Source organism: Megalops cyprinoides, chromosome 6, assembly GCF_013368585.1.
Source record: "Megalops cyprinoides isolate fMegCyp1 chromosome 6, fMegCyp1.pri, whole genome shotgun sequence".
Lineage (NCBI taxonomy): Eukaryota > Metazoa > Chordata > Actinopteri > Elopiformes > Megalopidae > Megalops > Megalops cyprinoides.
The window spans coordinates 13,031,140-13,052,204 of record NC_050588.1 but is presented as its reverse complement, the minus strand read 5'-3'; the positions used below and the strand labels follow the sequence as shown (position 1 = coordinate 13,052,204).

Sequence of the window (21,065 nt, the reverse complement as noted above, 5' to 3'; positions counted from 1 at the left end):
ACAATTTCAATAATTGATATTATAAAACAATTTATAATGTAGATTCTTTTTTCTGTTTGTAAAAGAGTTATTGCTGTTCTACTATACACTCTCATAATGATAACTGTGTGCTTACAATGATTATTGTAAAAATTTGTTTAAAAAAAGGGTCAAACTGTGCACATAATTTCACAATTTACTCTACCTTTTATGTGTAAATGGAAATGTGGAAGTGGCACCGGTATAATTTGACTTTATCTAAAGCAGTCCACATTACATTTTGGATTTACATTTTAACATACAGGGAGTAGTTCTGGGATACGTTTGTTTGTTATTCTGTAGTATTCCAAACACAAATGAGACACTGAACCTGGAAGGGGCATTGCTTCTGTCTTGTGTCCCCGGGCTTACTTTGAACAGCTGCAGTCCCTACAGTTTTAGGATAGGCTCATCCAAAAGAATGGGGCTTTCAGAGCCGAGTCGGGACAGATGCAGAATTGGATCTGAGGCGTTGTTAAATCTGAGCCTCGAGCTCTGTTGTCTGGCACATGGAGAAGTAAGGGGGGGTGGGGAGGGAGGAGAAAGGTGTGAGTTCACTCTGAAAGCAAAAGGAGGAGGCTTTTAACACCCGCCAGCTGCCTTAACTGTAGGTGATCGATTACATTTCCTCTGTCTGTATTCTCAGACAAGCTCAAGAGAGGTTCTGCAGAACACCACACATGATGCCCGTACCATCCCTGTGTTGCTGGTGGAAGAAAGTCCCAAGGCTGACGGATGCATGCTTTTCTGGGGCTTAGCGCGGCGTGTGTTCCCATTTACTGCGCACGTCCTTTGTGTGCCGCTACGCAAGCAGCTTCGGCCGCTCACTCCTTCCTGGAACAGGATGCAAAACTTGTGTCCGCAGCGAAAGAGAGCTGTTCATTTAGGGCCATAATGAGGGCCGGCACTGTGAAGGGCTGATTAGCGGGGAAAGCAGTGGAGGCGGAACATCCCGTTTGTCCTTGGTGTTGTGTTTCGGGAGCTTGGATTTAAACGCGCGCTGTGCTTACTCTTGTGTTTGTTTCTCTTCTCTCTCCGCTCCACAAGTTCCCAAAACAAGAGGCTCTCTATTCCCCCCCTTCCCTCCCTCCCTCTCTTTCTCTCTCTCTCATGGCTTGTCCCGCTGTGGGTGAGTCCTGCCTTAAATTTTTAAACAGTGCAATTAGCGTTGCACCTGATGCCGAGGCTGAGAAAGGGCCTTTGTACTTGGAGGTTTGCACCACCAGAGAGGAATGTCTTCATTTCTCTCCCGCTCCAGTGTATTTCCTACTCCTCCTGGCGCCCACACACTGGCTCCGGGTGCTCCATTGCTAGAAAGACTGCGTTTGGCTGTGCCGACCATGAAAGGGCTCCCGCAGCCTCTTTCTCTCACCCCAGCCCCAACCCCCCAACTGTTAACACATTTGCCTGAGGGGAGACTGATGTAGAGAGGGCCTTTCTTTTGCCTGGGTTGGGGACTCTGCCTATGTGGTCCTCTCATATTCTACACAGTTCACTCTGTTGCATGACACATTGTAGGCACTAAGAGACATTAAAGAAAAGAGTTATTATTAGGCCTCACCAATCCAACCTTCAAAAAGTCCGTTTCTATCCACCACCCTGGACCCCTTCTTGCCGTGTCATGTTGCCCCTCTGTCTAATCCTTGCTGTCTGTGGGTGCACCTGTCCTTGTCTGTGTGCTGTTGACAGGCCGCTCGAGCTGTGTCTTCTGTCACCTCCTGCTCCACATTCCCCGGCGCCCACTTGTGTCAGCAATCCGCAGCAAGGGCAGAGATGGCTTTTGTCTCCCACGTGGAGAGCCTGATGCGGAGCCCTGCAGCTACTGAGTGTGAGTGCGTGAGTGTGTGTGCATATAAGTGTGTGTGTCTGTGTATGTGTGTGTGTGTGTGTGTGTGTGGGTAAAAACAGGCATTTCTCTGTGAGCACATCTGCTCTTCTGCCCTCCTGCTGTAACATTCCCTCAGGGGAGCATGGTCATCATAACTTCTTCACTTTTGGACTGGACTGGGAGCCCACGCATTCTCTCATTCTGTGTGTGTTTTGTTGGTGGGGAAGGGGGGTTGCCCGTGTTATGGTGTAACACTGCTATTCTCATAAACCACTGCTCTGACACATATTACCGCCTGTGAGCGTATACATTTATGCAGTACTTTTTTGAAGCATTTGAAGTGCTTTAGTCACTTCAAATTTGCCACATAGAGTGGTTCCTTTTCCTGGTTGGTTTCCAAGTTTCAGCAATGAAAAAAGTAGTAAAATAATGTTTCTGTATATGTTTCATGAAGGAATGTCAAAGATTCAAGGCATTCCCTTTTAAATGATAAAATTTTTCTCTTGGAAAAAAAAAAATATATATATATATATAGTCTGTGCTACAATTTCAAAGTCACTACATCATGTTATTAAATTCAGAGTTAACTTTTGATGATTTCCCTGTGCATGTTACAGGCGTGTTCAGTTTCAGGCCTGTAAGACCTGAAGCCTGTTCATGCATATTTATAGTCCTTTCTCAAACTTTCTATAATAATGTGCTTTTGTCTAATGAGGAAAAGAAGCATATCATTTTTATTTTTGACTCTGAAAACCCTTGTCTCAAACACCTGTCTCTGTACTTACGTCATTCTTTCACAAAAGAAGAGTACAGCTTAATTTTCTCTCTTTTTTCCCCAGTGGTTTATTAGTATCGTTGCTATTACTTTAATAGTAAAATAAGCCACTAACCTTCTCAGCTTTAAGACAGAAGAAAAGTACAGGTGAACTTGCTGGAGGATGACAGTGCCCTGATCTCAGGAGAACCTCACAGCCTAGCATTCTGTGGGATGATTCCAGAAGCTTGGAACTTAGTTGCTTTTGTTCTGTGCAAACTGCAGATGAAGGAAACAAACATTTCATTCACGCCTGGTTTTCTGCTTAGCATCTGCCAACAATTGAGCCCACATTACGGACGTCAGGAGCAACAAGAATGTGAAACATTTGTGCACAATTAGGGATGCCCAGTTTGTCTTTCGGACAGTTCCCAGGGAGGAGAACAGAGAAACTGCAAATATGGAGCGGAGTGGATGCAGGGTTTAAGTTTTGCTTTCATTGAACGGAGGCTTTGTGAATCAGCCTTAGCTGAGCAAAGATTTATTTTTTGTTGGTGTGTTTAATTTCTGTTAGCATAAAAAGAGTCACCAGGCTCGCTTCCTTTGTTCTGATGCTTAGCGTTAAACAATTGCCATTGTAGTACCTTCACCACCGAGAGCAGTGCCATTGTCATGGCAATGCAATTTTGTTTCCATGGCAAATTTAATTGACAACGACTTGTTCTACCTCCAGATAACAGATTAGGACTAGACCCTCTGAAGTCCCTGTACATTTTTTGTGGGTGTTCCAAAATATGAGCTATAATAGTAGCTAAGTACTGTTTAGCTTTGTGTGCATCTTCTGGCACAGATGGCCTTCAGGTTTTGCAAGCTGATGCAGCATTTATACTCCATGTTGTGTGGTTTGTTGTCCTGTTTTACAGACTTTTGAAACCATACATGAATATTAAGATATTGTCATGTGCTTAATGATCATAATTGTCATCATCAGCAGGAGCAGCAGCAGCAGCAGCAACATTGACTAATTGATTGATTATTATGAAATTATCTTCACAATTAGTTATGAACATGCTCTGTGATCCACATGCTTGTGTATTTTAGTGTGGTAGTCTGTCTGCTTCCTTCCAAAGAGGTATTATTGCTTTTGCATGTAAACAGTCATTAAGATGGAGAGGTAATTTCTGAGAATGTTGTGAAAGGACACCTGCACCGAAAAAGACAATTCTGAATGAAAGTATTTTGCACATGTATGTATGGGAGAATACTTCATTTTTGGAGTGCAGCTGCAGGAAGTTATGCAATTAGAGTGAAAATGGAATGTCAGTGGTTGTGACCACACAGATTCTTTAAAATTCAAAACTTCAAAACTTCTCTCTCATCTCTGGTCTGCATCTTGTCAGACTGGTATGAAACAGTTTCCACCAAAGTGTGAGTTCTCCAGTTGCTTCCACTACATCACGTATCGCTGGCATCAGCTTTTCTATTGTTTCTGCGGAGCTTAATAAAACAATGCTGTTAGCTTGGACAACACCCTGCATGCAGCCAGCATATGGAATCCTCTGCCAATGCGGGTTGGCCCTGCAAAGTACTTTGTGCAAGGAAATTGATTCATGCTGTGGCTTCAGTTTCATTACATACAGGAGTTGTAGGTTTCCTTCTTGGGATCCACAGTGTGTGTTTCCCACAGAAATTTTAGGTGGTCTGTTATGGAGTGTGGGGGCTGTTGTATGGGTTTTTTTGTATTTTACTATTTTTTGGGGTCAAAATTGTTCTCCTAAGTGGAATTTGGTATTTTTCAGTGATTTGATATTGGGCCCTGGAAGGGGGCAAGGTTATTAAGAGGGTAAATAGGCTATTTTGCATATGTAAGCATTTTTTAAAATAATTTTTTATACATTACATTATAAACACAAAATCCTAGCTCCTGAATGTGCATCAGTCTATGTAAATAATATATAATGAATCTCTTAGATGCCTTAAAATCTTTAACCTATTTTTAATGTTTCAAAGATTATGTATGCTGTATACTTTTACGCTTCTTGCATTGTGTACATTGTTTCTGCATTACAGCCTACCTAATATATTCTTGTACCTCAGCCTCATTCTACCCAGTCTTGTTTCAGATTTATGAAGGTCTGACTTGCAATGTCACAGCCAGCCACACAGCACACAGGCTAATTGGACATCAGTCACAGGGGCGCTGTTGAGCTCACAGCAGCCGAAAACGTCTCTGTCGTAGGTGGCATGTTTGTGAACCAGGTCACTAGAATCAAAGTCCAAAATCCTCAGTTTAGATGAAAGTTGCCATTTTTAGCTACAGCAGTTGCCATTTTTTGGCTGAGACTGTGAAGAAGACATTGGCTGAATGTCAATAGAGGAAATACTACCACTACTTGTGTGTGTGTGTGCGTGTGTGCGTGTGTACGTGAGTGTGTGTGTGTTAACGCTGTCATTCTGCATGATTTCTTGCTCTCTGTTCATCTTCATATCATTTCTCGATGATTGCTATTAATTAATTTATTTGTATAATTTTCACTGCATATCTGTAATGAGCTCCGTGGCAATTCCTTGGCTCAAGGCGCTATATTATGTTGAGTCTAATTGATTGGTTTGGCTTCTAGGGTCAGCTGGGAGACAGGCTTGGTGAAGGGGATTGGTTTTGGGGAAACTGCTCTTTATTTATACATGCAGCTGGAAAATAATGAGTCATCAAGGGCCTATGGCTTCCTGCGGTGCTAATTTCACATGATTAAAAGAAAGCCACACACACAAATGCCCTGGGTTGACTTCACGTTTTCGGATTTAATTTGGAGGTGCACTGGGGTCTGTCCAGGGGGTCGGAGACACAACAGTTAATTAGCATTCCGCCCCGGGACAGAGCACTCTGTCAAAATCAGCCGAGCCGGGCTTCCAGCACCGTGTTCTGGAGAGTTCATTTACTTGCCGTCGTCTCCTCAGGAGGCCTTATCGAACGTCTCGCCTTCTAACACGTTCGCCCAACGGGAGCCGCTGATATGATGCTTTACTCTTAACCCATGTACAGTAGAGACAGGCTCTTATCTCACCAGTGTCGGCCGAGAGTTGTTCTACTCCATTCATAATCCTCATAATCAATTTCAGTCCTGTGTGTGAGACTTCCCCCAATTTTGTATGGGGGGGGGGGAGATTAGCATGCTGCTGACACGTTATTGATTGAATCTTTCGGCGCTCTGACGCTTTGATGGAGACGGGCCGTTATCAGATACAGGGAGAGGTGAGGGGGTCAAACCGAAGAACCGAGATGATGCCGGCGATGTGAAATGCTCGAGCCCCTGCGGCGGCGCAGCTACACCTCTGTGGCCTTCCGTGCCCGCTCGGCGGAACGAAGGGGGTGGATCGCGCATGGGTGGCTGCGCTCTGCATGCGTGTGTGTGTGTGCATGTACGTGCATGTGTGAACGCGTGTGTCTGCATTGGTGCTGTGCGTGTGTATGTGTGTGCGTCTGTCAGCGTCGGTGCGCGCACGCATGTGTGATCCTGATGGGGGTGGACGAGAGGAGAGGGGGGAGGGTGTTTGCCCTGGAGGTTATTCATAATTCATGAGGTGGGAGGGGAGCAGGCAAGGGGCTGTGGCAGACAGAGAATCGGCGTTTGTGTTTGTGTGTAATAGGAAAGAGAGAGAGAGAGAGAGGGAGTGAGGGGGTGAGAGACACAACGGTCCTGCTGTTCCTTTGCCAATGTAGATGAGGACTCGCAGTTCTCTCGCCATTGGATGTGGAAGAAAAAATAAACAGTGTGAGTCAGTCCCTTGACTGTACTGTATCTTGGATTTTTTGCTTCTGACAAGTAGTGCATCAGAGAGAGGAGGAACAGTGCATCACGCTGCAGTGTCCAGCATATTGGAAAAGGACTTCTGGGAACGGGAATGGGTCAGCCTCGGGATCCGTTGAATTTCACTTAAAAAGAGGGATCCTGCATACAGGAGGAGAGGTAATGTAGTTGCTATTGTTGTTATGCTGCTGTGTATGCACTCGCGAGGGAAAAAGCTTTTGTTATTAGGCACTGTCTGAGTCTGAGGCAGACGTGTGCTCCGAACTGGCACTCTGTTTGGGCGAGCGCGCCGACCGCTCCGTGTTTACATATGGGAGTTTGACCAGTTCCGACATCAACATTCAGACTCGATCAGCCTCACGCGTGTCTGCGGCGACACGGCGTGTCGACTTGACCAACACGACGGCGCAATCTTCTGCTTGAGGACAAATGAATCAGCCACGCTTTGGCTTTCAGCGCCGTCTGGAAATGCGTTTCCATCCGTGCAGTTTGAGCGCACTGGCTGATTTAACGCATCTGAGGGGTCAGTTGTCTTTGTATTCACACTGTCTTTTGTATCAGTGTGCTGAGGTAATTATAACTGATCATTCACGTGTGTGTAGCGTGTCTGAATGAAAGTAGTCCTGTATTTGGGTACAGCTGTTTCAGTGTTGCAAGGCTGTGTGTCATTGAAATGTTATTCCCTCTAAATTGGAAAAAAGCAGTTTTCAGTTTGAAACTTTTGAATGAATTATACAGCTGTGAAGTCAGTCAATATATAACCCAGCGCCCCCTCCCCTTCTATGTAATTACACAGATATTCACCCAAACACATTGATGGGATCTTTTGTCAATAATGAGCATTGATATCGATCCTTGTCGAATAGGCAATGGCAACATGTTGCACCAGAAAGACCGCGTCTGCCCATCTCTGTGCTGACAGGCGTTTGATCCTTGCCCTTTTGCTAACACTGTAATGATCATCTTTATGTCTGCCTCTTTGTCAGTTGGTCTTGCTTTCCTTTGAGCCCGCTGTCAGACAGACGCGGCTCCTTTGTGTGATCAAACTGGAGCTGACCGACGCTGTCACTCATAGCTGGGAACACATTCACCGACTGCACTTACTGCGCTAAGCAGACGCGCGCTCTTACTGCAAAGTTTTCAAGGAAGGCATCGCTACAGAGGAGCACGTGCCGCTCGTGGAGTGCGGTGTCTGTTGAGGAGACCCGAGTTCTGAGCGTGCAGACTGGAGTGTAGAGTGCGCTCTCTGCGCCAGGTGGTCAGCGCGTTTAACACCACGGGCAGTGCAGCGGGACGGTGCCGCCAAATGGATACGACGGCGCACTCCGACGGTGCCAAGTGCGTGCTCGCTCCAGGTCAAATCACTGAGATTACTGGCATTCTTACGCTGAGGCTATCGGCATATGGCGGCGTGGACCGGAAGCGGAGTCTCCTGGAGAATCCGTGGCGTTTAAGGCTGTGGGTGCCGAAAGCTTACGGGGCGTGCACACACCGACAGCACAGCTTATATAGCAAAGACAGCAGGGGAGCGCTGTGCCGCTGCTCGCGGAGTCGTGATGTGTCTGTTCACTGTGTCTTTGAGGCTGTCAGCCAATTGAACCATCTATGAGTGTTATCATGAGGTTGATCGTTTCTGTAGGCAATGAGCATATGGTCCACAAACAGACCATCATATTTAGGTTATTGTCTTGCCATTTATCCTGAGGCCAAGGTTTTACCAAGGCAGTCATATATACAACCAAATAAAGTAGCGGCGAAAAAAAGGGTCTCAACAGATTACGCTGATACAAAGTCAAATGTCAAAACAGCAAAAGCGGTAACGCTGTAACGTTGCATACTGTGTACTAGTAATCATTTTGATGAATAGCCCATGGTGACAGAGGGTGGAAGGAGACGAGGACAGTGATTGCGCTCCATCAAGTGACCACGCGGTATGGGAGCATTTGAGGCTTTGTTCCATCATGGGAAGGAAGAGGTTAATGGATGCAGGAGAGACACTGGGAATAATGGGAATAGAATGCCTTTCCGAGCAAATATTTGGGCTGAAGCCTTCAGCCCCCCCATAAGCCCCCCCTCCAGGCAGATTTCACCATATTTTCACAATCCGTTTTTTTTTATTATTTGAAAGAAGAGATTTGCAGCTTTTACATCTCTTTAGCAAAATTCGAACAAGCTCCCAATTATGATATGGCTGTTCACATAAATTGCACAGCAATCCTTGGTTTGTTAATTAATTGACAATTAATTAACGTTTCCCTCGTTCATTTCTCAGCAAGTCATGCATTTGTGTGTGTCTATGCACGCAAGTCTGTTCGTGTGTGTGCGTGCGTGCGTGTGTATGTGTGTGTGGTTAATTAATATAACTAACTCAAAAATTAGGTTTAGTGTGGTGGATGCATTATATCAGAGGACATTATCAGGGCTTTCAGTGCACTTGTCCCCTCCATCTGCCACTAATCTCTCCATTCCCATTGAACCGCCCCAGCTGCAGAGCACCGGTGTGCCCGAGGACCATCACAATCACAGCCTCCCAAAGGTCCATGCCTGCATGTGTTAGGGACAGGGCAAGCTCAATAATCTACATTTTTAATTTTTTTACATGAGAAATGTTAAATGACATCCCTTATGATAAGCATGTGGTGATGGTTATTAACAGTTTCCGCTGTCCTGTGATTTTAAGCCCTCGTTACATAACGGGGGATTGCTGTGCATCATTGTGCTTCCGTCATGTCATGTTAATCTTTGGTGTTTTTGTAAACGTTCACTAAGCATTTTTCCACTACCACGTGGGTTATTGTATATTGCATTCTAATGGGGACAGTGTTGACATTAAGCGCTATGAACTGAAAATAAAAAAACTCACTGACAGAAATAGGGATTCACAGCCAATCCTGTTTAGAATTTCCGCTATTGGATTTCATGAGGATAACTGTATGATATGGTAATCCGTACTGTCTCCCTGAATCGCAGTGCTGTAGTGGACATTTTCTGAAGGTTACTCGTGTCCTTTTTATGTACTGGCCGCTCAAAGTAGTTTGCGTTGGTGCTTTTGCAGCCTGGCTTTTCAAACAAAGCAGCTCTGTCTGGCTCAATAGAAGGTGTGTCTGAGTGTGTATATGTGTGTGTGTGTGTGTGTGTGTGTGTGTGTGTGTGTGCGTGTGTGGAGGAGGGGGAGGTAATTACAGTGGACTACTATCAAAGACAACATCAATTTTTTCACACAGGCTTTCACATCAAGCATCCGGCGACTGTGTGTGTGTGTGTGTGCGTGTGTGCATGCGTGCGTGCGCGTGCTCATGCACGTGTATGTGTGTGCATGCTCATGCACGTGTATGTGTGTGCATGTGCAGAGATGGTCAATGAGAAGTGACAGTGTCTCAGCAGAAGACCCTGTGCTGCAGAAGGGGACTCTTTTTTTTTTTTTTTTTTTCTCTTTTTTGGTCTTTGTCGCTCAACTGCATGTCAGCGTGTGTAGAGAGACATGCTGGAGAAACAAGTTGAGCCCATTCAATGGACAACCCCTGTGCCCTGGCAAGTATCGTCACTGTCATGTGACACTGTCCACACGCTAAGGATACCATGATGGGTCAGGTCCAGGAGCAAGGGAATGGCTAGGTCAGGTTTTCAGGAAAGGTGAGCAATCAGAACACTTTTACAAAAGGTATAGAGAAAAAGCATATATCGGCGGAAGTCCATGCAATGCCATTACAAAGACGAGTCTTCCATATCCATGTGAACTGTGGCACCACTGAGGTTCGCAGAACGTCCTCCTTAACCTAATGGCACAGGGAAGATCCAGCAGCCCCCCTCAGGGGAGGGTGTCCTCAGAGTGGCCAGACAGCACGGCAGATGTCCATCAATATTCAGCGCCGAGTTTCAGAGGGGAGTCCAACAGGCCACCGTTGCCAAGGAGGAACTTAAATCACAAGCCTGGGCCTCCCTCACCAAGGGTGTTGAAAAGCACTGCGGGACCTTAGAGGAGTGTGAAATCACCAGGGCTGCAGCCACCCTGTCAGATTTTCCAGATTTTCGCAGTGTTCAGGTGGGGCACGTCGCAGGTGAACGGTCTCAACTGGCTCTTTGTTCTGTGCCCCAGAGCTGCGGCGGCGTTAGCGCAACCAACAGCCCTGGCAGAATCCTTATCGCTGAACCAGGATCAGGAAGACAGCGAGCAAAGCATCAGAATGCGCATATATTACCCGCAGCGCCCCTGCCGATATGCGGGAACGGTCCCTTTGGCATTTGGAGACGGGAAGTGAGTTCACCCTGAAAGGCCAGGAGCCTGAGATCGGAGCGGCGTCTTCCGCTGTGCTGCGGGGACTCAGGCGTGTCCGCCCCTCACGGGTCTCAGTGTGCTGGAGGGTTCCGGATAATGCTTACAGTGTTTATTTTATTTTCATGTTAGGAGGGTTTGATATTTGGAAGGGGCACAGGTTTTTTTTTTTTTGAAAGTGTATTTTATGGCAGGGATTTGCTGTTTTAACTGTATTTGCTAAGAGCTTTTTTCTTCAACAAAGATTGTGAAACGAAGACTCTAAGGTACCTACTCCTCTCTGAGAGTATAATCTCATTGTCTTCAAGGTCATTATTGAGCCCAGCTTCAGGGGAAAAAATGTCAAAAAATAAATAAAAAAGAAAAAATATATATATATATGGCAATTTATGTAAGTGCAAACAAAATGTATGTCAAATATTTCAGTACATAGATTACCTTTTCTAAATAAATGTTGTACAGTATGTTGCTACATATTACATATGTTTAAATATGCGTCCATATTTATATATTTTTGTGGCCAATTTTATATATTTAACTATATGTCCAGATGTATTTTTAAAATATTTTGCAATAAATCTATTTTCTATTTAGTGTGCTCAGCTTCAGATGTTGACTGTTGACAAAGTGCCAAGGACAAAAAAAGACTGATCTGTTTATAGTACACTGAACAGGGGGACACAGGAGAACTAAGCGATCATCCAAATGTTCTGTGTGTTAGTAACATTTTCATTGCTCAGTGACATGAAGTATTGCTGAAATAACAACCCGTGTCCAGATGTGCAGAGGTGGGACTCCACTGACAGGAAGTGGCTTGCATAACTTCCCCCTGTTGACTAAAAGGTCTGGGTTTGATCAGAGGACAGAGGACAACTTGTTTTAAGATATTGTAGCATTCATAAAGTTGTTGCTCTCTTTCTGCCTGATCACTGTGTTTGCCTCAGTAAATCACTTCTGCCTATGACCGTGGGGTTTTTTTTTTTGGGCACCAGAGCTCATGCCCACACCAGTCTTTGTTGTCTGACTCTCACATATGGTACTCTGCACAACCAAAGTTGACTTACTTTTTTATTACCTTTTTTATATGGAAGGAGGAATGGGTTTTCTTTGGCTCATGTTCTAATACTTAACTCTAAGGCCTTTGATGCCAAAGGATGGGATCTACAGTCAGGTTTACTTGTAGAATTTCAGCAAAAATGCAAGTGACTAATTTGAACAGCTCAAAGATAGCATGGTATAGGTCATTTTCAGCTGAATGAGACTCACAGAGGAAGGCTAGTAACTTAACTAAGCTGTATATGTGGTGAAATTGGAGGGTGATGTGTTCATTTAAGATGTGACTCTTCTTGGAATTTCTGTGATTGTTGGGTTTTTTTTCTCTTAGATGTCATCTGTGTGTAAATGTTTTTGCAGTGTAACATCAAATAATACCACATGATTTCCACAAATGGAAGGATTGAAGGGCGAATGTTTTCCATGTGGTTGGTTCGTGAGTGCTGGATAGATGACTCTCTTTGACTCCTGTGAAAATGACTGTCTCTGTTATTTTAGGGGAGGGTACTTATCTCTTTGACAAATCCAGGACTGTCTGGGTTCATCGTTTCGGTTGTCTCTTAATCGGCACTCATTTACTGACAGCATGTGTTTTGAATAATCACAAAGAGGAACGCCCAGCTGCCTAAATTAGCTCTAGGGGCGTTTCTTGTAGTTGTTATTGTGCTACTGATAGATTTCAGAGGCTTTAATTAATGGATTTGTCACCAACTCAATGTGCACAAAAAAAAATCTCAGTCCACCCCCAATCCCTTTATGTCCTCTGTCAAGCAGGAGTCCCAGGGGAGTCTATTCTCACCTCTCACTCCATCTACCAATCGCAGCGTGTGCCCACAGAGAACACCGCCTGTATCCCATGAGGCCGCTTGCTGAGATCCACCAGGAGCCGCGGAATGTCTTTTAATCACCACGGTAACCCTGGGCAGATGGGCTGATACAGGCAAATTAGGCCCAGCAGCTATTCCTGGGACTACAACTGTGTCTGCAATGACTACATGGCCCCTTTGTTCGATTTCTGGCTCCGCAGCATTTTAAGGCAACGCTTTTAAGGCAAATCAGTGTTTAAACCAGTGTCCGTCCATTTTTCCATCCAAGACAAATTGGTGTATATCAATCAAGCAACAACTTCAGTTTTGAGAAGGAGCTAGGCCTGTATCCCCTACTAGGGTTTGTTTTGTTTTGCAGGTCATATCCAAGCAGAGATCAGATATTGAACACATAAAAAATTCATAGCAGACCTATCTTTAACCTGAGCGTCCCGTTTGCTGTGCAGAACATACCTAGCGTCGACTTGCATGTTTTCAAAGAACATGAATTTCTTCACTGTAATGTGCTGCTGTTGGGATGTCGTTGGATTAACAACACAGCCTAAACGCAAGCAAAACGTCCGAACTTTCGAGTTTTGTCCATGAAAAGGAGCATTGCCGCGGTGTCCCCGTTGCCAGGTTTGTTGTGTCTGATGTTGTTTTCGGACTCTGTGTGCTGTTTGTCTATTTAGTCACAAATCCGAGTCTCACCCCTTTTTGAACCCTCACGGCTTTTGTGCCACGGCAGCATTAAATAAGCGTCCCCTATTTTTATTGGCAGAACGTCTTGTTGGAGACGTTGGTTTTTTTGGTGCAGTTGTTTTGTTTTAACCTGCCTCCATGGGGACGTGGGGTTTTTTTTGTGTCTCCATCTCTGGGGGGCCTGCCTCGCAGGCGCCCAAATGTAAATAGTGGCTCATCTTGCACGCAGGATCTCTTTGTACAGAGGTGGTTGAAGGCACAAGGCCTCCCCTGCATGCGCTGGTAATGGGGAAAACGCCCCCAACCTCACGCCTACTGGGGCTTCTTTACTCCTCCCCCTCCTGAGATGCTGTTGCTAAGGAACTCTGCCAAGCAGGCCTCCTCTCATTGGACGAGGTGGAACCTAGGGGTGAGAAGGTCTCCAAGTAAGTGAGGTGCGGACGTGGAAATGATTTTGTGTTCTCAGTCAGGAGAGGGGGTTTTGGGGGGAAGGGGTGGGGGTGGCAAGAGAGAGATTGAGACAGACTTGGAGCATACATGCTTTAATTTGTATGTTTATTGGAAGGCTCTGTTGGCTTTGTGGAGCATGCTCTTTTAACCCTTTCTGTTTTGCCTGTAGACCTGGGCTTTTACAGTTCCAGTTGTCCATGCTCTAAATTTGATTTATCTCTCCCTGCTGTTGTGAAATGCATGATTTTACCTATTCATTCCCCAGCGAAATGTGTACCTACAGATATTCTGCTGAAAAATAATAAAAAGCTCACCGTACTGTTATCATTTTATGTTCATACGCAATTTCATTATGAAACCTATTCACCTAATGGACTTTGGAACAATACAATAAATGTTATAAAAATTTCATGCCAAATACATGTTTTTTGCAAGGTAGATTTGTCTCTAAATTCTTTGGTACCTCTGGGCATTTTCTCCTGAGAGCAGGATGTTATGCATAGTGGAAAATGCACTTCAGTAACTCCTGCTTTCTGAGTGAGTAAACCTAGAATTGAATGCCCCAGATTAGGGCTGTGTTCGTGTACCTTTCCTGTTTTGTACAGGCATAATTAATTGCATAAAATGTTACAGCATGCTTCTGGTTGCAGTTATTCTCAAAATGCTCATCCTAGCTCAAACATAATTGAATATGATGTTGCTTTATGCCATCAGGCACAATTATAGATGCTGAATACAATGGCACATTCATCTATTCACTGGGTAGACCAGTTTTTTTTTTCTTTAATTTCTTGCCTGGATGGAACTTCTCTAGAATCTTTTTTTCACAGCAGATTGGTGAATGCATCCTTTCCTTTTCCAAGCTGTTGTATCTATTTAAACTGTAGAATCTAGTGAATTCCAGTTATGGAACATTGAGCACAATAATGCAGGAAAAAGATTGTGAGTGTAAGGTATAAAGAGGATGGCGCCACAGTGTCTCTGAATTTATTTATTTACATACTTACTTATTTTTGTGTCCTCTCTTGAAAAATGATTGTCAACAACGTGGTTAGCAGAGTTGCTCAGCTGGATTTAAGGAAACACTCCTCCTCGCGTGAGTACAGTGCTCTAATGGCTGAAGTGTTTATGTTAGTACCAATCTGTTGGGTTAAACCCCCAGTGCAGTCATCCTGAAGGCACAGCTTCACGGACATGTCCTTTGATAATAGCATGGCAATGGGCTATGGCCTGTGTAGGGTGCCTCTTTGTACATTGAGTTGCATTGCACCACATGAATCAGATGAAGCTGTGCTCCTTGTGAGCCATTATGGCTCCAACACAGGCCTCCGTTATAAATAGTGTACACACATACAGCTTCAGAGGATGTCAGAAAATGTTCATGTTAGCTTTTTATGGTACTCCTGACCCTGTATTTGTTCTACCCTTCAGCAAGGTTCTTTACCTGTCACAGCCCAGTTGTGGAGCATGCTATGTGTGAGAACAGATTTATGCATGAAATATCATTAAGCATAACAACCCCACTTCCCCAGACCTTCCGTGTACTCTGTGCAGGTGAGGGGAACTTCAGTTGAAGGTGCCTGTATTGACTAATGTTCAGTGGATTGACGAGAGGGGGCATAAGAGAGGGGGATGGATGGGGGCATGAAGGGGGGGGGGCATTGGTCCTGGGGGGTGTTGGACTGCTGTAGCGTCATGCTTGTAGAGCATGGCCCATTGAGCCATGCCAGCTTTGAGCTCAGGGAGTCAGACAGAATCCTGCAGGAGGATACTGAGTCACTGTGTAGTAGCCCCAAGGCCAAAGCCTGTCAGAGCCACAGTGTGAGGGGGATGGCAGCAGTGTGTGTGTGTGTGTGTGTGTGTGTGTGTGTGTTTGAGATGGGGGTGGGTTGTCAGGACAGAGCACTCAGTAACATTGTGTGGTGTATTGAACAGGTTATGCTCTGCTGAGTCCATGGACACAAAGTGGTGGAATAACATGCATGGCCCTGGTGCTCAGGAGACACTGACCTCTACTCAACCTGACTGCAGTGGCCTGTATCTGAGTGTGTGTGTGAGAGAGAGAGAGTGTGTGTGTGTTACTGTGTATTTGTGTGTGTGTGTGTGTGTGTGTGTGTGTATACGCTGAGGGTCTGCAGAGGGAGGAGATGGAGCCGGTCGGGGGAGGGCTGGGGGAGGGTCTTGAATATTTCACTATAGGATCAGTATGCTTGAAAGAAAATGAAGCAAAAGGGAGAAAGCAACACTTGGACAGGTGTGGCAGGTTACCGTCTCCAAGGAAGGAGGCGGCCAATGGGAGCCCTGTAGCCGTGTGCCTGTGAGAAGCGAAGCAAAACATCCAGCCATCCTCTCTGCAAGGCTGATTATACTGAAAGCCAAAGATTTTAATGCGTTATTATGGTTTACTTGCTTAGCATGTGCCCTTATGTAAGCGTCTTACATTGGTTGTATTTTGTTTACATTTACACAGCTTTATCCAGATCCATTTATACAGCTGGATATTTACTGATGCAACTGCAACCACGTGACCAGTTCCTTAGCCACTCTCCCACACAAAAGCCCCTACGCAGCACACATTGGTCATGGATTGAACATGCACTAGTGACCTGTTCAACACATACTGGTCACCTATTCAGCATGCACAGGTCACCCATGTTCAGTCCTCACACCCCAAGTTACTGCAGGATCAACATTTACATCACACCAAATGATGCAGTCTGTGGTCCTCTGGGGCCCAAAGCAGGAATTGTCTTTGTACAGGATGCTGTGGGAGTACATTATTGGCATGAAAGAACACCCAGACTACAGAAGAGAGTGTGTCCTGTTACAGCATCGCTGCTCTGTGCCTGAAGGACCCTTTCCTGAAATTATCATCGAAATCAAAAAAGCAAAATCCATCCTGCGGCTTCCGGCTGATTCTCTAGACAGACAGCCTCTCATCCATTTTAAATGTCGGAAATCCACTGAGAGTAATTGAGTAACGCTGGCTTTTCCGCCATTAAATGCCAATGGGGGAAAGGATGGTTTTTAGTGCTACCAGTTAAAGTGATAGTGACTTCGTCTGTGACGTCTTCCTGGGAGTTATTTTTTCTTCCTTGTGCCTTGTGCATCACACACATGCTAAGGGTGTCAAACATCACTTATTTATGGTGGCCTATAAACAGCAAGCACAGGAAGAGGTCTGCAGGAGGAGGGAGCTCTGGGAAATGAGTATTGATTTATTGCTGATTGGCCGACTCACTTCCTGGTGGCCACTTAGGGACAAGAGACGGACCCCCACTATCACCCACTATCTCAGCCAAGACCACCTCCTCCTCCTGTATGCTCACAAACAGGTACACACTCCTCCCCAGCCTCTTTCCCCTTCGTCCTTCCTTCCTTCTCTCCCTCCCTCTCTCCATCAATCTACCCTTGATCCCTCCCTCTCATCTCCGCCCAGCCTTCGCTCCCCCTTCAGTCCCCTTCCCATCCTCCCATTAAAACTAGGTCATTCTGCAACAGCGAGCGATTGTTCCTGCCAGGCCCGATCTCTGCAGAGCAGCAGGTTCGCTCGCTTACCCCCCCCCCCCCCCCCCCCCACCCTGCACCTCACCTTCCCCAGTCTGACAGGCCCCTCCGAGTCCTCCACACCCAGCTCACCTGCGCACCCCTGCCCCCCCGGGGCCCCCCCTTTTGTTCTCAAGTGCAGTTTCGTCTGCACCCTCTTGTCTATAGCTGTGTCCCCTGAGCGACTGCGGCCAAATGCCAGGAACGTCTGCGCTGAGGGCTGGGGTCCAGGGCCGTCTTGTCACACGACCGGACCTTTGACCTTTCCCTGTGTCTGCCTTGCCTGATGTGTCCATTCTCCTTGGACGGCGAGGGCTGCCAAATGGAGCCCGGTCATAGGTCACAGTCTAAAAGCCCATTACCGAGATGTGTGAGACTGCGTGTCGGGCACTGAGAGAGCGAGCAACCTCAGATTCCTCATCAGCAGATGTGGACCAGGGTGAAGGGCGTGGCATGTCTCCCGGGAGGGGTGCGGGCGGTGGCGAGGCAGGGAGGGCGCTCTGGGACGCATGGGTGGAAGGGGGGGGGGGCAGGTTTATCTCTGAAGGCGAGTGGATCGTGCCGTGCTCCCAGAGGCACACGTGCGATTCATGCTTTGTTGGCTAGGAGCGTTTCCATGTCCTCGTATTTGCCTGCAGACCACTGGGGATGCTCACGTGGTGTTTAACAATTTGAACTGAATGAATCATCTCTTGGTTTGCATCCGATTATTATAGCTGGCCTTACTCTTCTGGTTCTTACCTATATCTGCCTTTATTTTTGTATTTGCTGCTTGTGTAATTGGTCATTTTAAGAGCTTATATTTGTCAGTTGGTTAAATTAACTGTGTGTTTTACTCTAGCATTTGATTTTTGGTCAGAATTCAAAATGCATATCTAGATAATATTAGGATACTCCATGTAATTAGAGTGATTTATTCCCATAAAGTGAGTAGCAATTCCTGAGGCATGGCTAAGTAAAAATTGAAAGCCCCATTACATTAAGGGCATTACTGTACTGTGTACATGTACATGAGTTTCAAATTTTAATAAAATAAATCAGGTTAAATTTTCCACAGACCTTAATGTGTTAATTAACATTATTTTTTATTAGCCATTTAGACTTGACATTAACTGCCCTCATTTAGTTTAATGCTGTTTATATTTGGGGATTTAATTAGGAAAATTGTGCTAATTGTAGACTGGGGAAATGGAAGCATGGCTTCTACTGGTTTTGGATTTGAAGGGGCGAGGGAGCTCGAGTGGTTAGCAAAAACAATAAAAAACCCTTTTAAACTTGAATATCTTCGTGCTGAGACAGATCAGAGCACCCTTTTTGGGGTACATGTGATAGGGCTCTTTTACTTCTATTTATTGATATACAGACTACACGGGACTTTTGGTTAGAGATGTGGCTGATAACTTTACCAGCTCTGTGGCATAAGGACTGCCTGAAGTGTGGAGCACAGACCCAGATATCAAATAAGACAAGCTGTCGCCTTATCACATCCCTTCAGCATCTTAGGCCAAACCTTGATGCATGGAGTGCAGTCCGTGGCTCTCTCTGTTCAATCTAATCAGAAGGCACTTTTTCCTTTGGCAGCTTTGATTGTTTAACAAAGCATTGCATTTCTTTGTTTTTAAAAAAAATGCTTTTGCGACAATAGAAACGATTGTTAAGACATTGTGAATGGAGGTCAGTGTCTCTTGAGAACCAGGGTAATGTATGTTACGCTAGCAGAGGATAACCTACTGAAATGAATATGCCACATGCTGCCAGCAAGTGCTCCCTGGTCCCTCTCACTCTCGCTCTCTCTCTCTAATTTCTCTCTATATCTGTCTCTGTCACTCAGTTTCTCTTGTACTGTTTCTGTATTCCTGACAATGTCCTCTCACCTTCACCTTATCTCTCATTCCATCTGTCTCTCTCTCTCTCTCTGTGCTGTGCATCTTCTTCACCTTCTTTCTTTGTATTTATCTATTCCATGTGAACTCAATGGCTCTCATTCTGTCTGTCTGTCCTTGTCTACATCTCTTTCACATTCTCTTTCACACTCTGTTTCTTTCTCACTCTTTCTTTTTTTTCTCTCACTGTCCTTGGTATATTAGGGGTCAGTGCTGGCCCTGGGTCATCTTTGCAGTCTGTACTGTTCTCAGGTGAGAAAGTTCATTGACTGTTGGTACACAGAGATAATATAACATGGAATCCTGAAGGAGAGGGTGTCCAATAAGCCATCAGCTTACTGGCCTGGGGGTGCAATGAACCCTGGATGAATGCACCCAGCAGAATCAGTGGCTCATCAGGGCCCATGACAGCAGTGAGGGTTTATGACTGACAGACTTGAGGAGGACTTTGAGGCACATTAAAGCCTTCTCTGCATCTGCCTCCCCAGTGAACACTGTCAATTTGCTATCCTCAGGACAAATCTGCACAAATCTGAAAATAACACAAGAAAAACAGACATGCTTTTACCGGGAACGAAAAAAAAAAAATGAATATCCTCTCTTCACCTCGCCATGTTCAAATGAGCCTTCTGCTGTGGTCTTTTTTAAAAATTCTTTTACATTATTTGTTCCCAGATGAACAAGAACCTTAGATGATGGTGTGAGCTTGTTGCAATCGAAACTTTTTCTACAAAACAAAAATTTTTCTGCCATTGTGGTACAGCTCTATGCTCTACAGCGAGAAAGTGAGATACTGTCGGAAGAGAGGTGGAAGATGGGGGTGATGGGTGTGCAGCGCTCACTGGGTCAACAAATGGAATTGCATTGATCAGATGTAAAGCAGAGAAGAAGTGGGGGAGGGGAAAGCAAAGAAACTGTAGTCATAAATTTGAACATGTCTGGTTATTGCATTTACAGAAACAATGAGGTGATCTGCGCTTTTGTTTTTTTTTTTTAACATTTTGTGAAAGAGTAATAAATTAGTAATGAATGAACTGACAAAAGAGCTGAGAAAAGCATTACCCATGACAGATTTATTTTGTGTGCTTTTGCAGGTCGCCTAACTTGCCTCCATCACTGCCGACACCACCCAGGGGATCCTAGCGCTTTCGTGTAAGTCTTTAGTTGTTCTTGCATCTTTTTCTGAATTAATCACTTCTCTTTCTGTATTTGAAGACCACAGGCTTTTTGGCCAAGGCTGCTGCAGTTGAGGTTACAGGAGGTTGCAGCTGGACTGAATCCCTTGAACCATTTTTTTTTGTTTTTGTTTCCAAGGCTGTTGTTTCAAATAACAGTATTCCCTTGTACAATCAATAACAATAACAGTGTTCCATTTTGGTCTGGCAGTGGTAGCCAGTAATAGCCATGTTGTGATGCTCCTTTTGCGTAATAATCTGCACCAGTGGGACATCATCTCCCCTTTAGGCCTTCTCTGGGTCTCCTGTCTCCTGTCCATGGGATCTTAGTGTGACTTAGTTTAGCCAGACAATCAAGCAGAAGAGGTCATGGAAGAGTGCCTGATATAATTGTCTGAAGAATGTACACCCAAGGAAAGTGTTTTGGTTGGATGTGCAGTACTAAGCATTTCAGTTCAGTGAACTGGCATCTATTACTGTGTGTTCTTGGTATGTCTAAAGCCAGTTTTAGTATTCCAGTTATGATTCACCCTTTTGCTTTGAACACGTTCATGAATCTCACACTACAGTTAGGTGTACATGTTAATTGTTCAGAATGAGGTCGAATTTTGATCCTTTTTTTTTCAGAAGCTGACCCCTGTTGCCTTAGTTACCTCACCGACGCCTAATGTCACTCTCTTGAGGAGGTGCCCTGGGAGGAACAGAGTGTCTGGGGCGGAGAGGGCTCGATCCACTGAGTGTAATGGGCTGTGATGGGCATGGGAGTAT

The 21,065-nt window shown here is 45.2% G+C and overlaps 1 protein-coding gene across 21 annotated transcripts in view; it reads left to right on the top strand.

Moving 5' to 3' along the window:
• nfasca (neurofascin homolog (chicken) a) overlaps window positions 1–21,065 on the top strand; it is a 90,265-nt gene that overhangs the window by 16,236 nt on the left and 52,964 nt on the right. For 20 of the 21 annotated variants that reach the window (XM_036531289.1, XM_036531296.1, XM_036531299.1 and 17 more), the window contains exons 1-2: window positions 6,338–6,568; window positions 20,217–20,274. The gene's annotated coding sequence lies outside the window, so the exon portion shown is untranslated. Of the gene's footprint in view, window positions 1–6,337; window positions 6,569–20,216; window positions 20,275–21,065 lie in introns of those variants that run through there. The other variant, XM_036531279.1, reaches the window with a different exon arrangement.